At 50.8% G+C, this 21,181-nt stretch overlaps 1 protein-coding gene and 1 long non-coding RNA gene across 3 annotated transcripts in view; one reads left to right on the top strand and one right to left on the bottom strand.

Moving 5' to 3' along the window:
• EFCC1 (EF-hand and coiled-coil domain containing 1) overlaps positions 1–21,181 on the top strand; it is a 43,708-nt gene that overhangs the window by 10,138 nt on the left and 12,389 nt on the right. The gene's annotated exons all lie outside the window — the stretch shown is intronic.
• LOC144339330 (uncharacterized) lies at positions 257–9,775 on the bottom strand. The gene is made up of 2 exons (XR_013414292.1): positions 9,405–9,775; positions 257–442 (listed from the first exon to the last, which is right to left on the bottom strand). It is a non-coding gene; the product is annotated as an uncharacterized LOC144339330 (long non-coding RNA).

The following is a 21,181-nucleotide window of genomic DNA, read 5'->3' as shown; positions in this document are numbered from 1 at the left end:
CCTCTGTGAGCCTCAGCTCATCTGTAAAATGAGATGAGAATAGTAATGATTATAATACCCACATCAGGCCGGGCGCGGTGGCTCAAGCCTGTAATCCCAGCACTTTGGGAGGCCGAGACGGGCGGATCACGAGGTCAGGAGATCGAGACCATCCTGGCTAACCCGGTGAAACCCCGTCTCTAGTAAAAAATACAAAAAAATAGCCGGGCGAGGTGGCGGGTGCCTGTAGTCCCAGCTACTCAGGAGGCTGAGGCAGGAGAATGGCGTAAACCCGGGAGGCAGAGCTTGCAGTCCAGTCTCGGCGACAGAGCAAGACTCCGTCTCAAAAAAAAAAAAAAAAAAAAAAATACCCACATCATGGAGTATTTGAAGATTCAACGTGCTGATGTGTTGAAAGTACCCAGAATAATGAAAGGCTTAATAAATATTGGAACTTATTGGGCTGGGCACAGTGGCTCACACCTGTAATCCCAGCACTTTGGGAGGCAGATCATCTGAGGTCAGGAGTTCAAGACCAGCCTGGCCAACATGGTGAAACCCCGTCTCTACTAAAAATACAAACATTAGCCAGGCCTCCTTGCACGCACCTATAATCCCAGCTACTCAGGAAGCTGAGGCGGGAGAACTGCTTGAACCCAGAAGGTGGAGGTTGTAGTGAGCCAAGATTGTGCCACTGTACTCCAGCCTGGGTGACACAGCAAGACTCCATCTCAAAAAACAAAAAAAAAAGAAAGAAAGAAAGAATGAAGTGGGGACACTCATTCTTGTCTATCCAAAAAAGCAAGGCCTTTCCAGGGCAGGATCACAAAGGGGCAGGCCTTGGAGAGCAAGGAGGCAGAGGAGGAGGAGCCGTGGGCTATCTGTCGAGGTGGCCAATCAGTGGTGTCCCCAGAGAAACCTGCCCTCATTCAAATGCATTCCCCTAGCTGTAATTCTGGGAGGACAGAGCCTGGGCCCACACTTTGGTCTCACAGCTTAGAGATACACCCTCTCCTGAGCCTGAGGCTTTGCACCCCTCCCAGAGAGAGGGGCCTTGACTGCACAAGCTAATATGTACAATGAATGCATCCTTCAGAGAAGGAAGGAGCCTAGAGAGGGATGGTAATCTGCCCAGGCTCACCCAGTAAATCAGGGGCACAGCCAGGCTGGATTCAGTCCACGAGTTTGTGGCTCTTTCTGCTACTTCCCACAGGTGGGTTGGAAATAAGCTTCAGCCTTTTCAGGCCTGAGGCAGCCACAAAGAACATGGGGTGGGCTGAAGTGCCAGACCAGTCACCCTTGGCCATGACCTGCCTCATCTGCTAACCTATGTATGTTGCACATTTTCTTTGGTGTCTTGATGCTTCTGGGGAAGCTACAACTCAACTTGCTTGTGCCTCAGTTTTCTCATCTGGAGAATAGGTTAATTTTAGTACCTACCTCACAGGGTAAGAATCCAATGAGATAACAGAAAGCATTTAAAATGATGCCTGGCACATAATAAGCCCTCCTTAAATGTCATTGTCAGCTGGCCCTGGCCTGTGGGATGCATTCCCACCTGTGGGGTGTGCCTGTGTTTGCTGCACACTCCTCGGATGGGCTTTCGGCCCCTGTGCCTCCAGCACTCTCTATCCACCTGGATCTCTGCTTGTCCCTGCCTGGTTCTACTCACTCCTGCTCCACATAGCTGGGAACATGGCTGCAGGGACCCCAGATTCATAACTTTTCAAATTCTGTGACCCAACATTCTGCTTCCCAGCACCTGTAGATAAAGTCCTAGGAAAGAACGTGGATTGGCCCAACCTGGGTCACAGCACCGCCTCTAGGCCGAGACCAGGACCAGGCTACTAGGATAGTCCTGTTGGCCTGGACCAGGGCACACACTCAACCCTGAAGTGGGCCAAGAGTTGGGTGGCCATAGAGGTGGGACAACTCCCAAAAGGAAGGTTGGTGCTGTTACTAGGAGACAGAAAAGGATGCAGGTTAGACAGAAACAGCAAATGTTCACCTCATGAATTTCTCCTTAGAAGTGAAAATTCAAGAAACGTAAAGGCTACAGCTCAGCACCAGGCAAAGAGAAGGTGGAAGAGTGGACACTGGGCCTCCAAGCCAGGCGTTGGGCATTTTTTTTTTTTTTTTTTTTTATTTGAGAGGGAATCGCACTCTGTTGCCCAGCCTGGAGTGCAGTGGCGGGATCTCAGCTCACTGCAAGCTCCGCCTCCCGGGTTTATGCCATTCTCCTGCCTCAGCCTCCCAAGTAGCTGGGACTACAGGCGCCCGCCACCTCGCCCAGCTAGTTTTTTGTATTTTTTAGTAGAGACGGGGTTTTGCCGTGTTAGCCAGGATGGTCTTGATCTCCTGACCTCGTGATCCGGCCGTCTCATCCTCCCAAAGTGCTGGGATTACAGGCTTGAGCCACCGCGCCCGGCCGCGTTGGGCATTTTTTATGTAGTGTAGTAGTTTTCCAGAAAGTCAAAGGGCCTGGTGCATGGGTAGTTTTCCTCATTTAAGGTGGTCTCATCCAAAAAGAAAATCTCTCCTCACATAAGGATATCTGTTTACCCACAAGGAGACATTGGAAGAAAAGGCCAGTTCCTGGGTGGAGGCCTGGCTTGTCCTGTAGCTCCGGAGGTGCCAGTGTCAGGACTTTCACATGGCCTGGCCTAAGTCAGGGGTAGTATATATGGTTCTGCAGACCCAAGCCGGGTGAGCTCTGGAGGACACAAGGGGGTGGGCATCATGATCGCCAGATTGTTTTGACGGTACAACCTGGGATATAGACGGCCAAAGTGGTCTTGTGTAGAAAAAAAATGACAAAAAATAAAAATATGCCTCCTTTGGATGGAGAGGGTTCTATATTATATTGGATTTTTTAGTTGCTAATGACTAAAACCACTCTCACTGCCTTATGCCAAAAGAAAAGTAGGAACGGCACTTATTTATCAACTAAAAATCTTAAGCGTATGTAGCTTCAGGCATGGCTAGATTCGGGAGCTCAAGTTATGATACCTGGAATCTCTTACTTTCTATCCTTTATCTTGTCTTTTTCCTAGTTGGCTCTGATCTCAGACATTCTTCCCATAAGGTAGCAAGACAGCTACCATCATCATCAGGATTAGCTCCTATCCTCCCAATCACCCCCAACAGAAACACTTTCTCTTTCCTAGTAGTTCCAACATAGGCCACGCCCCTCCTGGAACCAGTCACTGATACCAGGGAAATGGAGCATGCTGATTGGCCAACCTAGGGTCATGTGACTACTCTGGACCAATCACTGCCACTCCGATTAGCTAGGCCTGGCTAAAACAGTCTCACCCTTGGCCCTGCCCGACACATTGGCCAGGAGAAATGGAGGAGTCGATTCTCCAAAGAACAGTAGTCAGGGGGCTGGACGGGCGGCTACTTGTAGGCAATGATGGCACCCAGTCCCCCTCAGCCAGGCAGAGGACCTGGCCCAGGAAGGGCGGTGGCTTCTTTGTGACTAGGCAGGGGCCAGAGGGACTGTCAGAATCTGCTCTGAGTTGGGGGTGGGGGTGTTTCCGGAGACGACTGAGGTGACTGGAGAAGCCTGGAGCCACCCAGTCAGAGACCCAGGAAGGGGCAGACAGAGTCTTCAGACTCTTCATTTTGCCTCTTCATGATTTTCTGTCAGAAATAACCACTGACTTTTCATTATTCAACCAAATTCTGTCAAGTGGCCGGAGAGGGCCCATGCTGTCCTGGGCATGAGGGAGGCAGCTGGGAAGAGGCAGAGACCCTGCCCTCGTGGGCCCACTCTCAGTGCGGGATGCTGTCGACCACCAGTAACTAAGCAGGTGGACAAAGGGAGGGTCGGGGAGTGTGTGAGTCAGCTCAGGCTGCTGTGACAAGCCCCACGGACCGGGGGCTTCAACAACAGGCATTTGTCTCCCACAGCTCTGGAGGCTGACCAGAGTGCGGCGTCAGCAGCGTTGGCTTCTCATGCGGCCTCTCTCTTGGGCTAGCAGACAGGGCCTCTTTCTCCCTGTATCCTCACGTGGTCTTCCCTCTGTGCGTGTTTCTGTCCTAATCTCCTCTTCTTAGAAGGACACCAGTCAGACTGGATTAGGGCTCACCCTAAAGACCTCATTTTAACTTGATTACCTCATTAAATGTCCCATCACCAAATAAGATCACATTGTGAGGAACACTGGGGGTCTGGACAGCAACATATGAATTGGGGGCCGGGCGTGGTGGCTCACGCCTGTAATCCTAGCACTTTGGGAGGCCGAGGCGGGCGGATCACAAGGTCAGGAGATCGAGACCACGGTGAAACCCCGTCTCTACTAAAAATACAAAAAATTAGCCGGGCGCAGTAGTGGGTGCCTGTAGTCCCAGCTACTCAGGAGGCTGAGGCAGGAGAATGGCGTGAACCCGGGAGGCGGAGCTTGCAGTGAGCCGAGATCACGCCACTGCACTCCAGCCTGGGGGACACAGCGAGACTCCGTCTCAAAAAAAAAAAAAAAAAAAAATATATATATATATATGAATTGGGGGGACACAACCAGCCCATCACAGGAGACTTCTCTGAGGTGTGGCCTTGGAATTGAGGCCTGAGTGGCAAGGTGGGGCCAGTGACTTGTGTGATCCAGGGCAGAGGCGACCCCCATAGCAAAAAACCACAGGGCTGGGCACAAGCTTGGCTTGTCTGCTCTGCCTGCACGGGGAGGAGCAAGTTGGAACCAGACTGGATGCGGAGGGGCCAGTGAGGAGGAGGAGCAGGTGAAGAGCCCTCCTCAGCTGTGCACACCGAGTCCTGCTAAGTCTCAGTTCCACGTGGCTCAGACCTGCCCGCTACTCTCCAGCTGCACCCACCACCCAGCCTAGCCCAGCACCACACCTGGACAGCTGTCCTGGCCTCCTGACTGGTGTCCCAGCTGGCTCAGAACCACTGACCACACAGTGCCAGGTTAATCTTTTCAACACCCAGATCCCACCTCAGGCCTCCCTACTCACAATTCTCCCATGACCTCCTCTGGTGACCGTCTTGACCCCGAGTGACCAGGCCCTTTCCCATCATCTGCTGCAGCCACACTGACCCTCCAAGTCTCCCCTCCTCAGGCCCTTTGGGCATAAGGCTCCCTCCACCATCCACAAGCCTACTCCTGACCAATCCACATTCACCCTTCAGGTCTTGCCAGACCCCAACTCTTTAGGGAGGCCCCATCTCCATCTACAGTCTCTCCCTGTTGTCTTTCACCGCCCCTGACCTTTTCATGCCATTGCTAAGGACAGTGGCTGGCTCAATAATTCATCCTTCGGTGAATTACAGAACTAAGTCAGCAGCTTGGGCTGGCAGGGCCTTAGAGGTCACCAGCCCAGACTGACACCCTGCACGAGGCCCCAAGAGCTGAGTGTCTGTGTCTGCTCGCACGATCCTGTCGCACCAGTCCCACAGCCATCCCCTGCTCAGTAAAGTTGGGGGGTTCCCGAGTTCAGGTAGGGACCAGAGAGGAGTCACAGAGGACCCCTGAAGACTGTCCCTGCACCCCTTGTGATCTATTTTCCGCACTTCCTCTGCCGCCCCCTGCCCCCCACCCCTCAAGCTGTTCTTCCTCCTGTTGTTCTCTTGTTTTCACATGCTGCTCTCGGTTTCCTGTGAGGCTGCTTAGCTCAGGAAACGCCATGCAGCAAAGGAAGCCACTGTGTGCGAACCTCCAGGACCTCCCAGGGTAGGTGCTGCAGCGTGGCTGTGGCCTGATGGCCCACAGTAGCCTGGCTGGGTTCTGGGGAACCAAGGGAGAGGTCAAGCATCACATCAAAGCCAGGGGGATGCATCAAAAGCTCATTACACCCCCGGGGCTCAGTTTATTCTGGAGTAGATGAGAAATGTCACTGGTGTCTTTTTCTCTCTGCTTCTTATGCTCTGAGCCGCTCAGCGACTCAGCAAGTCTCAGGAAGCTGCAGAGCTCACAGGTGTGCCCGTGTCTAGAGCCTCTGGGGAAGCCCATGAGCAGTGCCTGTGAGCTCCACCTGCCTGCCAGCTTCCCTTCTGTGGATTCCAGACTCGCTTAGCCAGCCCCCATGATCACACAGGCCACCTGCTTGTGATAAAGCCCTTGAGACAGAGCTACAGCTGCAGGCATGGCTGTAGATGGATTCCGCACACTGGCCCCACTTCTCTGGTCAAACCCTGACTCGTACAGGGGCTGAGGCAGGAGGCACTGCACTAAGGACTTTATCTGTACAACCTTATTGCACTCCTAAGCAGTGCTGTGAGTGGTTTATCAGTGATGATGCTTTATGTTGCAAGAACATAAAACCCAACTCAGAATGGCTTAAACCACAAGGACATTTATTATCTCATGTGAGAAGTCCAGGGGAGAGCAGTTCGTTGGCAGTTCAGTAAAGTTTTCAAGGACCTGATTCATCTTCCACTCTGTCTTCCTCAGCTTGTCATTTTGGCCTGTCAGCAAGGGCCCCTCATGGTTACAAGAGAGCTGCCATGGCCTCAGGCATCACTGCCATATCCGCAGGTCCTCCTGGCAGACTTCCCCTCACCTCCCTTTGGCCAGAACTGCATCACATGTCTGCTCCTAAACCAACCTCTGGCCACATGAAGGAGGCTTCATGATTGGCTTAGGCCGGTCAAGTCTCTCTGGGAGCACAAGGCCACAGTCAGGGTTGAGCTGACAGCAGATGGGGTGTGGTTGTTTGGATGGCTGAATTTGGTTTCTATCACAACCATAGCTGATCACCACACTCTTAGTTACTTGAAACAACACCCACCTGTGACCTCATAATTCCGTAGGCCGGAAGTCCAGGCGGGTGTGGCTGGCTTCTCTGCATAAGCTCGCACAAGGCCAAAAGCAAGGCACCCTTGGCTGGGTCTGGAACCCCTGGGAAAGCTCATTCCAGTGTGGGCAGAATCCAGCTCCTTTTGGCTATGGGACCAAGGCCCCCTTTCCTTGCTGGCTATGAGCTGGGGTTGCTCTCTGCATTCCTTCACCCACATTGCTTTCATCTTCCAGCCAGCAACAACCTGCTCCATGTCCTTCTCGCACTTCACATCTCTCTCACGGCCTCTTCTACATCAGCCCAGAAAGCTGTCTGCATTTCAAGGGACTTGTGTGATTAGACAGGGATAATCCCCTGTCTTCTGGCCAGCTGTGCCATAGAACGTCATGCCATCTCCGAGTGATAGGCTCACTTCACTCACAGGCTTTGGGAATTAGGGTGTGGAACTTGGGGGCCCATTCCTAGACATTCTGCCCACCCCGGTGGTCACCATAGTGCCTACCCCCATGAGGCAGACATTTCGTTGGAAAAATAGTTAACCTCAGAGAGGTGAAATGAGTTTCTCAAGGTACCAGCCAGGGAGTTATGGTTGCAAACAACAGAAATCAATGCTGGTCATCGAAGCAAGAAAATAACAGCCCTCCCTCCTGACTACCATATGGTATGCAGTCCTGGCCATACAAGAGGGTCCCCATCCCCCTCAGGGTAGTCTTTTTATCCACAGCCAGATGCTTGGTTTCATTTATTCCCTAACCTAATAGGGTTAGTTCTCTTAGCAAATCCAGAGGTACTGGCTGACCTTGGGAGTAAAGATGAGCCCTCAGTTCTCCAGCTCACTAAACATGTTTGCCTTGGACTAAATTGTCTCCACGGGGAGCAGAAGTCATCAGTTAAATCCGGGATTAGCAACTACAGCCTGTGGGCCAGTCCAGCTCCACCCCTATTTTTATACAATCCACAAACTAAGAATAGTTTTTACATTTTTAAATGGTTGGGAAAAAACTAAAAGAGGGATATTTCATGACATATGAAAATTTCATAAAATTCAAATTTTAATGTCGATGAATAAAGGTTTATTGGAACACAGCCATGTCCGCTTGTTTGTATATTCTGTGGAACTGCTCCTGTGCAGAGTGGAGTAGCTCTGACAACAACCTCATGGGCTTCAAAGCCTGAAGTATTTTCTCTCTGGCCCTTTACAGCATAAGTATGCCAGCCCTGAGTCAAATGACAATGTGCTGGTCATCGGTGGCCAGCAATTCCAACCTTGGGATTCCTCATGTATCCTGAGCAGGGGACTGGGCAGGGGCAGGAATGGACTCTCTCGCCTCTTGGTCCCACACGCCTTCCTGCCCTTCAGGCAGTCCCTCCCCGGTGATTTCTGTGTATATTCTTGTTGGGATGTGTTCTTGCAAAGCGAGTCTTTCGGGGTCTGTTTGCACCCAATCGGCGGCCTTGTGGCACATGTCTAGCCGTGCCTCTGACTCCCCACTCGGTGTTGGAGTTCCCACCCAACCCAAATGTTGTTCTGTGGGTGCATCTGCCCACTGCTTCTCCCCTCTGCAAACTCCTCCGTCTACTCCCAGGGGTGGACACTAGGCTGCCTCCAACTGGCCACCACTCCAGATGACACCAAGTGCCTGTCCTCCCCCACGCCACCGTGCAGCAGCCTGCTGTGAGAACTGTCCCAGGAGAGGGGTTGCTGGGTCTTGTGGAGACACATACATGATTTGACCAAGTGATGCCCACCGGCCCCAGTGTGTTCTTTGATGTAATCAAATTCACCAAATTCTTTTGGCTTTATGATTTTTGCCTTTGAATTCTTGAGTGGTCCTCCTTTCCTAGGTCACAAGAGTATTCTGCTGGACATTCTTTTGTTTTAATCGTATCTTTTAGGTCTTCAGTCCACCTGGAGTCTACCCTTTTGGGTGATGAAGACAGGGACCCAGCTTTAAGTTTGTCCTGGGTAGGTTTAGGTTTAGCGAGGGCTGGCTACCTTCACTCACGTGGGATTTAGAAGCCCAGTCAGCCCACTTATCGGTGTTTGTCTTAGTGGTTTGCTCATCAGTCCAATAATTCCTCTGAGGATGTGGGACTGCAGAAGGACACTCACTTGTATATATTTTGTGTTTATATAAACGGTCACATTCTAGATTCATATAATTGTAGTACAAACAAGTGAGAACTACAGTTCTGGGAAAAATGACTGTAAATGATTTAACTTTTAATATAAGTTGCAGATCAGCACTGTCCAACTGGATTTTATGAGATGATGAAAACGCTTTCTGGCTGTGCTGGTAGCTGTGAGCCACGGGTGGCTACTGAGCACCTGATGTAGCTAGTGCAACTGAGGAACTGAATTCTTAGTTTTATTTAACTTTGATTAAATTTACTTTTTTTTTTTTTTTTTTTTTTTTTGAGACTGAGTTTCACTCTTGTTGCCTAGGCTGGAGTGCAATAGTGTGATCTCAGCTCACTGCAACCTCTGCCTCCCAGTGATTCTCCTGCCTCAGCCTTCCGAGTAGCTGGGACTATAGGCACCCACCACCACGCCCGGCTAATTTTTGTATTTTAGTAGGGACAGGTTTTCATCATGTTGGCCAGGCTGGTCTCGAACTCCTGACCTCAGGTGATCCACCCACCTCAGGCTCTCAAAGTGCTGAGATTACAGGCGCGAGCCACCACGACCAGCCTGATTAAATTTAAATAGCCACCTGTGACTGTGGTTACCACATTGGACGATGCAGGCCAGATTAAAACACTGGGATACCACTGCAGAAATTTATGCATTTATTTGAGGTTTTAGGGGGTAAAATGAGAAATGGAAAAGGAAAGATGAACAAGCAAGAAGCTGTAAACAGAGAATGGGAGTTAATATTTGTCAAGTGTTTACTGTGTGCCAGACACATACATCCCTAATTTAGCCCTGACTTGCACCCTATGAGCTTGGGTGACTTATTCCCATTTAAAAGACTGGGAAGGCTGGACACAGTGGCTCATGCCTATAATCCCAGCATTTTGGGAGGCCAAGATGGGTGAATCACTTGAGCCCAGGAGTTCAAGATCAACCTGGGCAACATAGTGAGACTCCATCTCTATAAAAAATACAAAAACTGGCTGAGCGTGGTGGCGTGCACCTGTGGTCCCAGCTACTGAGGAGGCTGAGGTGGGAGGATCACTTGAACCTAGGAGGTTGAGGCTGCAGTGAGCCAAGATCACGCCACTGCATTCCAGCCTGGGCAACAGAGTAAGACCCTCTCTCAATAAATAAATAATAAAATGATGGGGAAGTTGAGTCTCAAAGAGGTGAAAGACTTGGTAAGGCACGCTTATTGGAGTGGCTGGCCCAGGATTAAACAGACACAGGCCAGATACCCCTCTTAAAAGGCTGTGTGAGCCCAGAGGCTCCAGGGGAGGGGGCCAGGAAGGTTACAGGCTGGCTGGGCGCTCGCAGATGGGAACCCTGGACACCACCCTTCTAAAGGCTGGGCATGGTCCAGTGTGCTGACCCAGCAGCCTCCAAGTCCAAATCCACAGGGGTGGGCACCTCATAGTCCCAGGGTGAGGCTGCCGTGGCCAGTGGGATCTAAGCCTGAGAGCTGGGAGGGGTCTGGAACAGGGCATCTCCTTGGGAGCAGTATCTCCCCAGGGACTTTCTGGAAATTCGTAGGGAGGAGGGTTTGCCTCAATGACTGGAAGGGTGGTGCTCCTGACAGGTGAGGGGCCCTGCCAGGGAAACAAGCCTCTGGGCAGATCCTGTACAACCAAGCATCACCCCAAACCCCACATGAGCTCCATGTGTCCTGCTGGACACATTTGTGCTGCGCAAGCCTCACTTTTGCCATGATGATCTGAGGCTGGAGCCCACCTCTGTCTTATGTATAAACACAGGGTTTTCCACAAGGTTTTAATATACAAAGGGTTTTCCAAGAATCTGATGCTGTGTGAGTTGAGGGAAGGTCACACTTTGTTTTGTTTGGCATTTTCCAAGAGTTGCTCATCATTTCAGAGGCACATCAAAGACAGTGACAACACTCATGGTGCTGAAGCTGCTGGCAGGGAATGCCTGGCCTGTAGTCCCAGCTACTGGGGAGGCTCAGGCAGGAGAATCGCTTGAACCCGGGAGGCAGAGGTTGTGGTGAGCTGAGATCGCGCCATTGCACTCCAGCCTGGGCAACAAGATTGAAACTCCATCTCAAGAAACAAACAAACAAAAAAAAACCCAAAAAACAAAAAACACTGGCAGTCCTTATGCTTGTACTCCTGTGAGTCTGCATAGGTGTCTGTCTATTTATCAATCCCTCTATTAATCTGGATATTTTAAAATGCCAAATATAGGGAAAGATTATCAACAACATTCAATTGAATGTTACCTGGCCCCTCTTAAATTTAAATGTATCCATCACAGGCAGGTTTAAGTATCTGAAAATTTCATTGTTTATGAGTATTTACATATCGAAATGTATATCATAAAACTCCTTTCCTTTTCTTTCTCTTTTAAATTACCATTAGGGCATCACATTAATTTTCTTGAAGTACATCTGAAAATAGGGCATATTATGTATTCAGTTCATTTTGGGATAGCACAGGGCCATTGTAGAAAGAGGGTGTCAGTATGTTAGGGTCGGGGTCCCCTGCTGTGAGGGGCAGAGGTGGCTGGGGCAGGCACAGAGCTCTGCTCTCACAGCACCCAGAGCTCACCGTGTGCTGGTGTCTAAGCATTTGCCAAGCTTCAGACCTCCTAAGATCCATGTCATTTTTTTGTCATATCTATATAGCACCTGTATTATTTAATTAATATTTTTCCTTAAATTGACTCACTTGTTTACCTAGATAATTGTAAAAGGAAGTTATATCACTGTCATAAATGTAAAACTAAGATGGTTTGATGTGCTCATTAAATTTTTTAGTACACATTAAAATAAATGCTTAACTGTTTACAACAAGTGCACATACTCCTAGCCATTCATCTGAGTGCCACCTAAAATTATCTCAAATATTAGCAGGGGCAGGAGCGCCACAAAGTTTAGAAGGACTATGTCATTTTATTTCATCCTCATAGGACCTCCAGGCCCAGCTAGTACAGAGCCCCCAGCAGTGTTGACTGATTAATCAATCAGGAAAATGAAATGGAGGCTCAGAGAGGGGGAGGGAGTTGTGCAGGTCACACAGCGAAGCCACAGTCCGGAGGGTGGAACCCAGGTTTGCAGCTCCTGAGATCCACCTCTTTGCATCACAGAACTAAAGGGGGGGTCTGTTGCATGAAGATCTGGAGCCAGGAGCCAGGAGTCACCAGTGCAGTGGAAGGGAGGAAGAGCAACATCTGGCCCTTGTCAGATTGTGTAACCCCCTGGGCTGGTGGCCAGATGTGACCATCGGCCTCCAGCAGGAGGAAGACATCAGAGGCTCACCCAGCCTCCGGGTGCTGTGCAGATGTGGCCAGCTGGAGGGAACACCCAACCGCACACAAGGACTCTGGGGTCTGCCAGGAAGTGAGGATGTGAAGGGAGAGTGGGTGGCTACCAGGGCCTGCCTTTCCCCAGAACTGCCTGGAGCCCTGACAGAGGTGCTTCAGTAATGCCCGTTGAGTGACAAGTGTCTCTGCAGCTCACAGAAGGCCCCCAGCCCATTTCCCCCATGGCTTCCGAAAGACAGTGGCCCAGAGGTGCGGCAGGCAGGAGTGAATGTGGGAGTTGCAGGCCGGAAAGCACAGGGCAGGGAGGTTGGGCCTTTGCCATGCTTTTCCAGCACCGGTTCCCAAGCTGTGGTTTGGAGCTGAGAAGTCTCTGACTTCTGACAGTTGCTAGCCTCTCTTGGATGGACAGAGAACAGCCTCGGGTTCAGAGGCAGACAGAAAACAAGATCTAGCTACAACTGACTAACTGCGTTTTATTGTTGCTTTATGTATTTGTAAGGTGTTAAAAGGAAAAACTTTAGACAAATTAAATTTAACAGAGTTTACTTGAGTAAAGAACAAGTCATGAATTGGGCAGCTGGCAGGGCCAGCAGAGGTTTGGGGAGCTCAGCCTGCTATTTGTTACAAACATATGCTTCTAAATTGGGATTTGATTTCTTCACATACTAAGTTCGGCTTCAGATCATCACTCAAAGTACAGAGACAGCCTCGGGCTAATGGCCTCTTGCTTCTTTTTTTTTTTTTTTTTTTTTTTTTTTTGAGACGGAGTCTCACTCTGTCCCCCAAGCTGGAGTGCAGTGGCGCGATCTCGGCTCACTGCAAGCTCCGCCTCCCGGGTTCACACCATTATCCTGCCTCAGCCTCCTGAGTAGCTGGGACTACAGGCGCCCACCACCACGCCCGGCTAATTTTTTGTATTTTTAGTAGAGACGGGGTTTCACCGTGGTCTCGATCTCCTGACCTTGTGATCCGCCCTCCTCGGCCTCCCAAAGTGCTGGGATTACAGGCGTGAGCCACTGCGCCTGACCATTTTTTTTTTTTTTTGAAATGGAGTCTTGCTCAGTCACCCAGGCTGGAGTGCAGTGGTGTGATCTCGGCTTATTACAAGCTCTGCCTCCTGGGTTCACGCCATTCTCCTGCCTCAGCCTCCCAAGTAACTGGGACTACAGGTACCCGCCACTCTGCCTGGCTAATTTTTTTTGTATTTATAGTAGAGCTGGGGTTTCACCATGTTAGCCAGGATGGTTTCGATCTCCTGACCTCGTGATCCACCCACCTTGGCCTCCCAAAGTGCTGGGATTACAGGTGTGAGCCACCGCGCCTGGCTGCCTCTTGCTGCTTAAATTTAACAGTGGTTACTATTTATGGCAAGAGATGCTGGGTTTTCATTATTGGTTATAATATTTACTACAAAATAAAATATGTATTAGTAAATAAAAGGACAAATGACCAAAAATGTCTGCAGCTTAGGAATCTGCATTATCCTATCATGTAGGGTCCACCCCTCTGAGGTGCACAGAGGACTTAGCCCCATTCCACAGGACAAAGCTGATAGGAACTGGGAATGGTGGGACTCAACCCATGTCTTGTGGCTCCAGATCTAGTGCTCTTCCTTCTCTGGCCTTTCTGGAACAATCCAAGAGCACGTGAGTAGGTGATAGGAGGAAACTGGATGCTTACCCAGGCTCTGGTCTTGTCCCTGGCCTGGCCTTTCCTTGCTCTTCCTCCCCTAAATCTCATTCATTCATTTGACAAACCTTCATTGGGCCACTCTGTCCCTGTGCTAACTGTCCTCAAGGAAATCCCAGTCTGGTGAGAGAGAAACACCATAAGACACCACACGAGGGCTCTGGGAGCCACATCTCTGAGAGGTGTCTTATTCGTATTTATTTGTTCTGCTGTAACAGAATACCACAGACTGGGTAATTTATAAAGAAAAGAAATCGGGCTGAGTCTGGTGACTCACACCTGTAATCCCAGCACTTTGGAAAGCCGAGTCAGGCAGATCACTTGAGGACAGGAGTTCAAGACCCTCCTGGCCAACATGGTTAAAACTCGTTCTCTACTAAAAATACAAAATTAGCGGGGCATGGTTGCACACACGTGTAGTCCCAGCTACTCGGGAGGCTGAGGCAGGAGAACCACTTGAACCTGAGAGGTAGAGGTTGTAGTGAGCCAAGATTGCACCACTGCACTCCAGCCTGGGTGACACAGCAAGACTCCATCACAAACAAACAAAAAACAGAAATTTAGCTAAGTGTTCTGGAGGCTGGGAAGTAAACGGCATGTCACATCTGGCCACAGGCTTCTTGCTGCATCATTCCAGGGAAGAAGGTGGAAGAGCAAAAGAGGGAGAGAGGGAGACAAATGCATTCCTGTATCTGGAGCCCACTCCTGCAGTAATGGTGTGGATCCACTCGTGAGGGCAGAGCTCTCATGGCCTGATCACCTCTTCAAGGCCCCACCTCTCTACACTGTTGCATTAGGGATTAAGTTTCCAACACGTGAACTTTGGGGGACACATTCAAACCATAGCAGAGGGAGAGGTGAGTTCTGAGAAAGTGACATTTTTGTTGGGGTGGGAGAATAAAGAACCAGGAGGATTTTCTGGGCTCTACTTGCTGGAGCTGGGGTGTGTACCTTTCAGGCAGAGGAATCTGTGTGGGTTCAGAATGTGGTCGTTTGACAAGTTTGTTTGCATAAAAACACTTAAGACAGCACCTAGCATACTATAAGCTCCATAGAGGCATTGGCTATGGTTATTATCATGTGCAAAGACCTCAAGGGTGAGGCACAGGAAGTTCAGTGGGTCTGGCTGTGCTGCCCATGGGTCATTGCCAGCAATGATACTGGAGGGCTGGGCTGGGTCAGATCTTGGAGGCCTCTCAATGCTGTGCTAAGAACACGTTTGTTTGTTTGTTTGTTTGTTTGTTTTTGAGACAGGGTCTCACTGTCATGTTGGAGTGCAATGGTGTGATCTTGGTTCACTGCCACCTCTGCCTCCCAGGCCCAGGTGATCCTCCCACCTCAGCCTCCAGAGTAGCTGGGACCACATGCATGTGGCCACCACACCTGGCTAATTTTTGTATTTTTGGTAGAGATGGGGTTTTGCAATATTGCCCAGGCTGGTCTCGCACTCCTGAGCTCAAGTGATTCACCTGACTCCCAAAATGCTGGGATTACAGGTATGAGCCACTGCGCCCAGCCTGACACTCAAGTTACTTCTGTTGTCCATATGGAGCCACAGAAGCATTTTAAAAGCTGACCTTTGATCCTTTCAGCAGCCAGAGTGGAGTGGAGACTGGAGGGGTGGAACTGAGGTGGGAAGCGGGGCAAGGGGACATTTTTCCATCCATAGGGCCCACCTGAACAAAATATGTCTTCCAAACGAATTTTGCATTGTAACTTCAGAAACTCCTTGTGGTGGGCTGAGATATTAGGGATCTGGACCTCTCTGGGAAGACACAGTAGGCTCCGGGGCTAGGTGTGTCAGAGCTGTGTTCAAGGAAATGGCCATGACGACACATGGTCGTGGGCTGCTGCTGGATCCAGAGAGTAAAGACAGACAGCATATTGCAGGGGCAGGGGGCAGCTTGGTAACCTTAGAGCTGGGGGTCAGGATGCTGGACCTGCAAGTCAGGAGCAGGAGCTCCCAGCCACTGAGTGTGACAGAGAGGATGGGGCCATAGCATTTGGCCCACCCAGCGAGGCCACCAGCAACTCTGTCCTCAGTCAGCTGAGCCAAGAAACACCAAAGGCAGTGCCACCGTCTCCCAGAGCCAACTCCGGGGAGCAGATTCTTTTAATTCTTATTATTATCATTACTATTATTATTACTATTAGAATTTGTATAGCATTATTTTTGTTTTGATCTTTTTTAACTTTTTAGAATTAGGGGTACATGTACAGGTTTGTTATGTAGGTAAACTCATGTCACTAGGGGTTTGTTGTGCGGATTATTTCATCATCCAGGTATTATGCCTAGTACCCAATGGTTATTTTTTTTCGGCTCCTCTCCCTCCTCACACCCTCTACCCTCCAGTATGCCCCAGACACTGGGGTTCTCTTCTTTGTGTCCATGTGTTCTCTTCATTCAGCTCCCACTAATAAGGGAGAATATGTGGCATTTGGTTCCTGTGTTAGTTTGTTAAGGATAGTAGATTCCAGCTCCATTCGTGTTCCCACAAAAGACATGATCTTGTTGTTTTTTATGGCTACATAGTATAGTGTATATACACCATGTTTTCTTATCCACTCTGTCATTGATGGGCACTGGGTTGACTCCATGTCTTTGCTGTTGTGGATAATGCTGTAATGAACATTTGCATGCACGTGTCTTCATGGTAGAATGATCTGTATTCCTCTGGGAATATGCCCAGGAATGGGATTGCTATTGGCTCTTTGAGGAGTTGCCACACTGCTTCCCACAATGGTTGGACTAATTTACAGTCCCACCAACAGTGCATAAGCAGAGAGCACACCCTCGCATGAAACCCACGCTAAAACCCTGGGCCCTGTGGTCCAGTCTCAGGGCCAAAGGCTGTCAGGTTTCTAGAACCAGAAAATTCTAACAAAACTTTTCACAAACCTGGACACCCACTAATGAAGTGACAGATTTGAAGTCAGTCCACCAAGCAACATTTTGTGAACATGTTTTATCAGATTGCAGCATTTATTTATTTATTTATTTATGAGATGGAGTCTTGCTCTGTTGCCCAGGCTGGAGTACAATGGTGTCATCTCGGCTCACTGCAACCTCTGCCTCCCAGGCTCAAGTGATTCTCCTGCCTCAGCTTCCCAAGTAGCTGGATTACAGGCACGTGCCACCACACCTGGCTAATTTTGTATTTTTAGTAGAGATGGGGTTTCACCATGTTGGTCAGGCTGGTCTCGAACTCCTGACCTCAGGTGATCTATCCACCTTGGCCTCCCAAAGTGCTGGGATTACAGCGTGAGCCAAGATTGCCCCATTTTAAATTGCCCTTTTGCAGGTCAAAAGCGGTAAAAATCACTATTCCATATGGTTCAACCCCCACTGGCTTCCATCATCTATAAGATAAATAAAGGTGTGATTTTTTAAGGTCTGTGTCTGGTGCCAGCGGGTAAAATGCAGCGTGGACAAGGGAATGAGGTCAAGGTCTGGAGGTGGCAGGGTCGGGTTCAAATCCCCACTCACCCCAACCACCTGGTAACCTAACCACTTCCTCCTCTGAAAGATATCAACCAGGGGGTGAGCGTTACTCCAACAGCACACACAGCCCCAGCTACAGGAGGGGTGCCCTGCCAGGCCACTCAGCCCTCTCTGCCTCCTTTCTCCGCCCATTCCTGTCTGCTCTGGGTCCTCTTCTCTAGCTGTGCTGTACTCTTTTCTGTCCCCAAACATACCCGCTGCCTATCTTCCTCCACCTAGTACTAATTCTGCTCAACCCCAGGTCTTGCTTCCTGCAGGATACCTCCCCTGCTCTCTCCGGACTCAACACCCCGCTTGTCTGTAGAGGGAGTGGCCCGAGGCCAGTGGACACGCCCTGGAGGGAGGGCTGTGTCTGCGTGCCCTGCCTGACCTCCTGGTACTCCACCCAGAGGAGCAGCCCACGGAGGGCGGGGACTTGCAGTCCTTCTCCCCTCCTGCCCCTCTACCTCCCCTGCCAACCTGCACAGACCTGGACATAGGAGGTGCCACACAATACAACAGCACTTTGCCAAGCACCCTCCCTGTGGCACCCTTGGGTTGGGCGCTGGGGTGGAACTGAGTGGTTGGCCAGATGCTAAGTAGCTGCGCATGACCTCCAGGTGGCCAAACCCAGTGGCCACTCTCTGGGCGGTCAAGTGGGTGATGGCACACTTTACCGAGAGAGGAAGGAGCAGATGGAGGAAGACCAGGACAAGTTCAGGTGGCATGAGAGGCTGTGAGAAGCCTGTGGGACACCCAAATAGAGGTGCCACAGTTAAGTTGGGGCGCTTGTCAGGAACTGGATCTGAGCCCGAGGTTCAGGAGAGAGGCCAGAAGTGGAGATAAGAAGTTGGAAGTCATGGGCATGCAAAGCCATGGCGCTGGCTGAGACCCCTCCTAGAGTGAGTGCACATTGAGGAGAGAAGAGGTCCTCAGAGGGCGTCCCAGGACTCACCGGCATTAGGGGTTGGGATGGAGAGGAGAAATTGGCAAAAAGGCAAGGAGTGCCAAGGAGGCAGGAGGAATCCCAGAGGAGAGCAGTCTCCTGGAAGCCATGGGAAGATTGTGTAAGCGAGGAAGGAATCTGGTGTCCAATCCTTTGTTCTTAGGCCAAGTCAAATGGGTGCTGAGAACCGGCCACTGGGCTTGGCAGCCTAGCGCTGTGGGTGATGTGACGGGGACCAAGACATGATTGGGGCAGCGTGTACAGTAGGCACAGTGCTTTCAAGTTTTCTGTCAAGTAGGGCAGAGTAAGGGTGGTAGCTGGGAAAGTCATATGGTCAGAGGGTGTTTTGTGTATTTGCTTGTTTGAAGGTGGAGCTATTATAGCATGTGAGTGTGATGGGGGATGGCTGATCCTGCTGAATAATCCAGCAGAGAGAGGGGCAATGGGAGAAGCAGTTGAATACCGTTCACTAGACAACAGTAGCACGCCCCAGGGCTCCCTGAGGAAGCACTTGTTCCATTTCTCTGCGGCCACATTTTACTTCTTGGAAAATTCCAAAGAGTGTCCTCATCTGTCCTGCTCTCCAGATGGCTCTGTTCTCTTCCCAGCTTCACTGCCTGTGACCTGGAGTCACCCACTGACGACGGCAGCTGGGCCGGGTCATTCCAGAGTGTGCCTTCCAAGCTTCCCTTATGCCTGGCATGCGGGCCTGCAGCCGTCTGCCTGAGTGCAGACCCCACCTCTCGCACGGTGCGGCTTCCTCCACTTCTTCCTCCACAGCTTCTTCCAGCTCTTGGTGCTTTGGTTTCCTCCTCTGTAAATGGAGATGATGACCTTACCTATGTCACAGGGTTTTTGTGAGGAAGCTGTTTGAAGTATTGAGAGTGGCTTTCAGAACACTGAACGGTTTCGTTGGTATTGTCGCTGCTGTCCGTGCAGGAAGCTGTGCCTGGAGCAGGCTTTCTAAGACACATGCAAGTGCTAGGAGGTGGAGTGTGGGGATCCAGTCCACCCCAGGCAGCCTGTGTCAGGAAATGTTTAAACAGGCCCCTTGGTAAGAGCTGTCCCTCTATCTCATTTTGCTTGTTGAAACCCTTAAATGATTTAGGGAATAGAAGAAGCAGCAGCATCTCATAGTGGGATTTCGGTATGTCTAATTCAACCTCCAACTGTATTCACAATTCCAGCCGCTGAAGTCCCTTACCTGCTGACATACCTCCTCTGCCAAGAAGCTCACTGCGTTCCACAGCACATCATCATCATTCTTCATCAGCAGTTCCTGCCAGAAAGTTGTTCCTCCCAGTGAGCTAAAATCACCTCCCTTTGATTCCCCAACTCCCATCTTTGCTGTCTCACCCCAGTTAAACACCTCCCTATGGGGCCATATAACCAGGTACTTGCCTCTATCCTTGTGTCTTGGAGACAGTGACCTTATTCCCTTGTGTCTTTTCTTCTCCAGGCTGGAGCCCGTGGAGTAGGGAGATACAGGCACCTCCCCAGTGAGATCTCAGCTATTATGACCATGGCTGTAGTCACGCAGTCTCACATTGAAGCAAGAATCCCCACCCGGGGGTTTTCACATTGGTTGCTGCTAAGCAACATGCCCATTCTCAGCTTGCACTGGAGGACGCTGAATGCAGGATTTTATGAATCAGAGTCATGGGCTCAAAAAACACGAAATTTCAGGGTTAGCCCTGGCTTTAGGCAAAGCCTGACCCAGCAGCTCAGCTGATGTTACTAAGGGCCCTGTTTCTTTTGCCGTCATCTTTGGGCTCTATCTGCAGCCCCCAGAATCGCTGGACGGTCCCCTCAGAGTCACAACTTCCCGCCTCGTCGGTCATCATACTCCGAGCCCTCCTCAGGCAGGCAGAGAAGGGGGTCTGCAGGAGAGGACGCCGCTGAGGCCCGGAAACACCTGCAGACGCTCCTTGTGTTTCATTGGCTCCCCGTGCAGCCCTGGGCCACTCACGGTGGCCAGGGTGGGGTTATGCTGATAAGCACGGGGAGGCCCCGCGGGCGGGGGCGGTGCTCGCCACCAAGGTGCCGGCGGGGAGCTGGCCACCGGGAGGCGCTGCAGGGCGGCCCTGGCGCCCGTGGGCTAGCGGGCCCTCCAAGTGCCGAGTCCACCTGACGGAGCCCCGGCCGGGAGCCCGCGCCCCTCACCTGCCCGGACTCTCCGCGGGGCCTCACCCCGGTCACGCGGATCAGCCGCGGGAGGCTCCCTGCCTGCCCCTCCTGGGTGCTGCAGGGCTTCCACCTGCGCAGTGAGAGGCCCAGCAAGGGGCCATGGCTCCGAACAGCACCTCCCGAGCAGGGGTCTTTGTGTTCCAATAATATTTGGTCGTGGGAAGTCCACTCAGCGAGTCCATATAAAATGGGGACTCTTGGGTCGGGCGCAGTGGTCCACGCCTGTAATCTCAGCACTTTCTGAGGCCGAGGCGGGCGGATCACCTGAGGTCAGGAGTTCAAACATGGAAACCTCGACTCTACTAAAAATACAAAAATTAGCCTGGCATGGTGGCGGGCGCCTGTAGTCTCAGCTACTTGGGAGGCTGAGACATGACAATCGCTTGAACCCAGGAGGTGCAAGTTGCAGTGAGCCGAGATCACGCCACTGCACTCCAGCCTGAGTGACAGAGCAAGACTCAGTCTCAATAAATAATACAAATAAAAATAAAATGGGGACTCTTTGGAGATTGAAAAATAAAGCTACAATGTATGAAAATGAGTTATCATACTATTTAATAAAACCAGGTAATATTTTCAGCCATTTCATTATTATTATTATTATTATTATTTGAGATGGAGCCTCACCTTGTCACCCAGGCTGCAGTGCAGTGGTGCAATCTAGCTTGCGGCAACCTGCGCCTCCTAGGTTCAAGCAATTCCCCTGCCACAGCCTCCTGAGTAGCTG

This window comes from Macaca mulatta, chromosome 2 (genome assembly GCF_049350105.2).
Source record: "Macaca mulatta isolate MMU2019108-1 chromosome 2, T2T-MMU8v2.0, whole genome shotgun sequence".
In the NCBI taxonomy this organism is placed as follows: Eukaryota; Metazoa; Chordata; class Mammalia; order Primates; family Cercopithecidae; genus Macaca; species Macaca mulatta.
The sequence above is the reverse complement of the archived record's forward strand: the minus strand, read 5'-3'. Positions and strand labels throughout refer to the sequence as shown.